General features: G+C 46.8%; 2 protein-coding genes across 3 annotated transcripts in view; one reads left to right on the top strand and one right to left on the bottom strand.

Moving 5' to 3' along the window:
* Zscan10 (zinc finger and SCAN domain containing 10) overlaps positions 1–779 on the bottom strand; it is a 12,115-nt gene extending 11,336 nt beyond the window's left edge. For both annotated transcript variants that reach the window (XM_021149382.1, XM_021149384.1), the window contains exon 1: positions 716–779. The gene's annotated coding sequence lies outside the window, so the exon portion shown is untranslated. The remainder of the gene's footprint in view (positions 1–715) is intronic.
* A 113-nt stretch (positions 780–892) lies between these two features.
* Positions 893–4,952, top strand: part of Znf205 (zinc finger protein 205) — a 22,505-nt gene continuing 18,445 nt past the window's right edge. Inside the window, exon 1 of the mRNA XM_021186071.2 lies at positions 893–1,243. The gene's annotated coding sequence lies outside the window, so the exon portion shown is untranslated. The remainder of the gene's footprint in view (positions 1,244–4,952) is intronic.

Below are 4,952 nucleotides of genomic sequence, written 5' to 3'. Positions count from 1 at the left end.
CACATGGTGGCTCACAACCATCCGCAACGAGATCTGGCGCCCTCTTCTGGAGTGTCTGAGGACAGCTACAGTGTACTTACATATAATAAATAAATCTTTAAAAAAAAAAAAAAAAAGAAAAAGAAAAGGAGGGGGATAGAAGGCAGGTGTGATGGTTTACACCTGCAGTTCTATCCTTTCCAGGTCCAGCTAAGGCTGGAAGAGTGCCCTGAATTCCAGATGGGCTTGGTGTAACAGAGTGAACTTGTCTCAGAAACTCAAAACCAAAGGGATACATCTCAGTTGGTAGAATGCTTGCCTGCCAAGCAGGAAGCACACATCATAAAATTGGGCACGATTGTGCACACCTGTAATCTCTGCATCTGGGAAATGGAGGCGGGCCTCTTTCAGCTAATATGAAGTCTGAAGTCACTGGGCTACATGAAATCCCGCCTCAAAACAAACAAACAAACAAAAACCTGGGCCAGTGACTTCCACAAGTAGTCCGCTGACTTCCACATGTGCCCCCACCCAACCTACAAATAAGTAAATAAATAATAAATAAATAAATGTAGTGAGAAAAAATTAAAACACACACCGACAAGAAGATGTGATAAAGATGAGAGTGTTCCTCAGTCCATATAGCTTTCTAAAGTCTCCCCCACCAGATTCCCGCTAGTGGCTTTGTCCTACTAACAGCGCCCTCCGCCTCGCCCCGCCTCTCAGGAGAAGTTACCTCCACAAACCCTTTGGAGCCCACTTCAAAGTCAAACTCTCCCCTTTGCATTGATGGGCTTTCGTAGTTACATGCTCCCAAATACAGAGGAGGATTCCTTCCGGGAATCAGTGGTGCTATCTGGAGTGTCCACCGTGTTCTAGAGTGCACTACATCACTCGCGGGGTCAAGGAAACTCGGCGCTGGTCGCCCCCAAAGCCCTAACGTCTCAGTCTGTCGTGACTAGGCCCAGCCTTGCTCTGGCTGCTCCCAAGTTTCCCTGCTCGGATCAATATCCAGCATATTTTTAACTGTGTGGGGTGGATCTCGCTGGACCACCCAGTAGGCACCAGTTTTCTTACGTCCTCAGTACAGAGCCCAACGCCTAGCACGCAGGACACAGGAAAAGGCTGAGCGACAGCTTGACTTAGGCACCGCCCTCAAGAGATTTCCAGTTTTTCAATGGCAGAGCACCTCAACTTCCTGCTGCGGACTCCTCCCACAATCCTGCAACTTTGACTTCTCTCTAGAAGCCCCAACCCAAGAGAGGTGGGCTGGATGGTGGGGGGCGGGGCATTCTGGAATAGGCGTGGCCTTCTTTGGAGGCGTGGCGAGCAGGGTGAAGGAGTGGAGAGCTTTCTCTACCAGCAGCTGGGCACAGTGGGTAGAGTCCTTCCAGTCAGTCTGTGGTTGCAGTGGTTTGGGGGGCGGGGAGGGGGCGCAACAAAGGCTCTGAGAGTAGGGAGGAAGGCTGACGAGTGTGTAAACAGGCTCCCTAACTCCTGCTTCTCTGCGTGGTCTGAGCCCGCACGTGTTCACCTTTACACACTAGCCTACACACTAACCGTAGACTTGAACCTATCCTACTTCTTGAACTCTAGTGGAGGCAGCCGCCCACCCTGGGGAAGCAGAAACCATCGTGTACCCAGCAGAGGGCCCTTGACTGGTGGTCCAGCAGAACCAAGGTCCACAGGGGAGGGAGCAGGGAACTCCTGGGTCAGAAAAACCTCTCCTCAAACTGGCAGGCAGTTAGGGAACACAATGTGTGTGGGACGCGGTGGGTCCACTGTCTACTGTGTTCAGTTACTAGTGAGTCATAGGACAATGTTTCCTAAGGATCCTCTCCCTGTGATTGTTACAAATTTGTTTTGTGTTTATATGTGTATGTATATATGTATACATATGTATACAGATACACGTGTAGTCACACTTGTGTGCAGGCTGAAAATCCATGTCCATTGACTTCTTTGATTACTCTTGTTTTTTTCCCCTCTGAGACAGGGTCTTACTATGAAGCACTGGCTGGTCACTGTGTAGATCAGGCTGGACTTGAACATACTAAGGGGTATCCCCTTGCCTTCTGCCTTTCTTCCAAGTCCTGGGGTTAAAGGCACACACACCACTATGCTTGGCGCTCTCCTCCTCCTCTTCTTCTTCGTCCTCCTTTTTCTCCTTCTCCTTCTCCCTCTCCCCCCTCCCTCTCCCTCTCCCCCTCCCCCTCTCTCTGTCTCACTGTGTAACCTTAACTGGCCCTGAGCTTTCTCTGTAGACCAGACCTCAAAGATCTGCCTGCCTCTGTCTCCAAGGTGCTTCAATGAAAGACATGTGCCATCATGCAGAACATGCTGCCTTGGTTGCTTTGTTGTTGTTTTGGTTTGATTTGGTTTGGTTTGAGGGGGGAGTACCTGTTACTGAACCTGGGGCTGGATGGCAGGCTAGACTGGTTGGCTCCAGGGATCCACCTACGTCTGCCTGCTGAGTGTAGGGAGTACTGGTGTTTACTGCCACATCAGACTTTTAATGTTGGTGCTGAAAGTGTGAATTCAGGTCTTCATGTTGCTATGACAAGCACCGTATGGTCTGAGTCATCTCCTAAGTCTCCACTAATTACTTTTGTTGACCTGGATAAGTTTGAGAAAAAAATAGAACAATCAGATTAATTCTAGGTTCTGCTTAGTTCCCCTTCTTCTTCTTCTTCTTCTTCTTCTTCTTCTTCTTCTTCTTCTTCTTCTTCTTCTTCTTCTTCTTCTTCTTCTTCTTTAAAAGATTTATTTATTTATTATATGTAAGTACACTGTAGCTGTCTTTAGACACTCCAGAAGAGGGCTTCAGATCTTGTTGTGGATGGTTGTGAGCCACCATGTGATTGCTGGGATTTGAACTTAGGACCTCTGGAAGAGCAGTCGGTGCTCTTAACCACTGAGCCATCTCTCCAGTCCCAGCTTTTTCTTTTTAAAGACTTGTTTATTTTATGGATATGAGTGTTCTATCTGCATGTACACCTGCATGCCAGAAGATCCCATTACAGATGGCTGTGTGCTATCATGTGGTTTCTGGAAATTGAACTTAGGACCTCTCAAAGTACCAGTGCCTTTAAACGCTGAGCCATCTTTCGAGCCCAATGTGTAACCCAGGTTGGCCTCCAACTTGTGCCTCTGTCTCCTTCAGGAAATCCTGTCAGTGTGCACCACCACAACTGGACTGGTTAGCTTCTTGTCTCCTCAAGACATGCTAGAATTAGCTGGGAAGAGAAGTCTCCATTGAGAAAATGCTCTGGCTAGATTGTTTGTAGTTAGGTGTGTAAGGCAACACTACCACTGACTAATATTTATTTATTTATTTATTTATTTATTTCTCTATAGCCCAGTCAATTATGAAACTCACAATTACTATATAGTTCAAACCAGTCTCAGACTCGCAGTCTTCCCAGAACTGAAGTGAGAGGTATGAGATGACCCCCAAACCATTTCCAGCCAGGCCAGAGGAGCAGCCCTTCCTGTTGTGGCCTGACAAGGATGGCTGTGACTAGTGCTAAGAGACCAAGCTGTAATTGGCCTGAGTCACAGTTTGTGCTAGGAGCCAAAGTTGTGTTTGGTTGAAAACACAAGACTTAGTGGCTGTGATTGATTTGATGAGAAAATCTCTCATGCAGACTTTAAGATGGCCCTGCTCAGCCTGTGTCTTTAGAGCCCAGACACTGCCTCCAGTGGGCGTGTCTAGAGAAGGTTTTAGTCCTCTGGTGCTGTCATAAGGATAGTCTGTGTGACCGTTTGGTGGCTTGTCCTCTTGTTCCGAGCAGCAAGGAGTGCAGTTCAACAGCTGTCATGTAAGGAGTCAAATCACCTCATCTCCAATGTATGTGCTTAATTATAGAAAAATGAACATTGCAGGAACATTGGTGGGTGTTCAATAAATGATAAGACCTTGAAGAACTTATTATTATCACTAATAGTGATTATTAATTTCTTTGAGACAGGGTTTTATCATGTAATTTTAGCTGTCCTGGAACTCACTGTATAGACCATGTTGGCCTTGACTCAAGGAGATCTGCCTGCCTCTGCCTCCTGAGTGCTGGGATTAAAGATGTGGACCATAACACCAAACACTATTAGTGATTTTTAGCAGTGCTTAACAACAGTCTAATGCTCTAGAGAAAGATGAGTCCCTTTAATTAGTCTCCCTAGAAAGATAAGGCCAACCTTGAGTATACAGTGAATTTGAATTCAGCCTGGGGTACATAACAAGGCCTACTGTTCAGCAAACAAACAAAACAAAACACCAGGAAAAAACAGTGTCCATATGTTTTCCATTCCAAGGAAAGAATAAGCAGACACACACAGAGAGACAGACAGACACACATACACACACACTTCTTTTTGTATATATAAATTTATTGTTTATTTATTATATATAAGTACACTGTAGCTGTCTTCAGACACACCAGAAGAGGGCACCCGATCTCATTACGGGTGATTGTGAGCCACCATGTGGTTGCTGGGATTTGAACTCAGGACCTTTGGAAGGGCAGTCAGTGCTCTTAACCATTGAGCCACCTCTCCAGCCCCCCACATTTCATTTGAAAAAATAGATATCCTGACATGTAGAGAAAGGAGTCACAGGCTGGAGAGAGGGTGGACTACAGACTTCAAGCAAGTGGATTGAGGGTTCCAGCTGAAAGGGGCCTCACAGTGTGTGCCTGAGCTCCCTGCTGAGTGGCTCACACGCCGCCCATGTGCCTCCTTCTCCATTGCTTCAGTGTCTGACTTAATAATGACTGAGCTGGAAAGTCAAGCCAATACTGGGGAACATTCCAGGTATCACATGGCATGAGGTGACAGCAGCAGAGTATTTCAGGATGATGACAGTGTCTTGGTTTCTTAAAAATGCACTGACTGGCCAGGCAGTGGTGGCACATGCCTTTAATCCCAGCACTTGGGAGGCAGAGGCAGGTGGATTTCTGAGTTTGAGGCCAGCCTGG

The sequence above is a fragment of the Mus caroli genome, chromosome 17 (assembly GCF_900094665.2).
Source record: "Mus caroli chromosome 17, CAROLI_EIJ_v1.1, whole genome shotgun sequence".
NCBI lineage: Eukaryota > Metazoa > Chordata > Mammalia > Rodentia > Muridae > Mus > Mus caroli.
The sequence above is the reverse complement of the archived record's forward strand: the minus strand, read 5'-3'. Positions and strand labels throughout refer to the sequence as shown.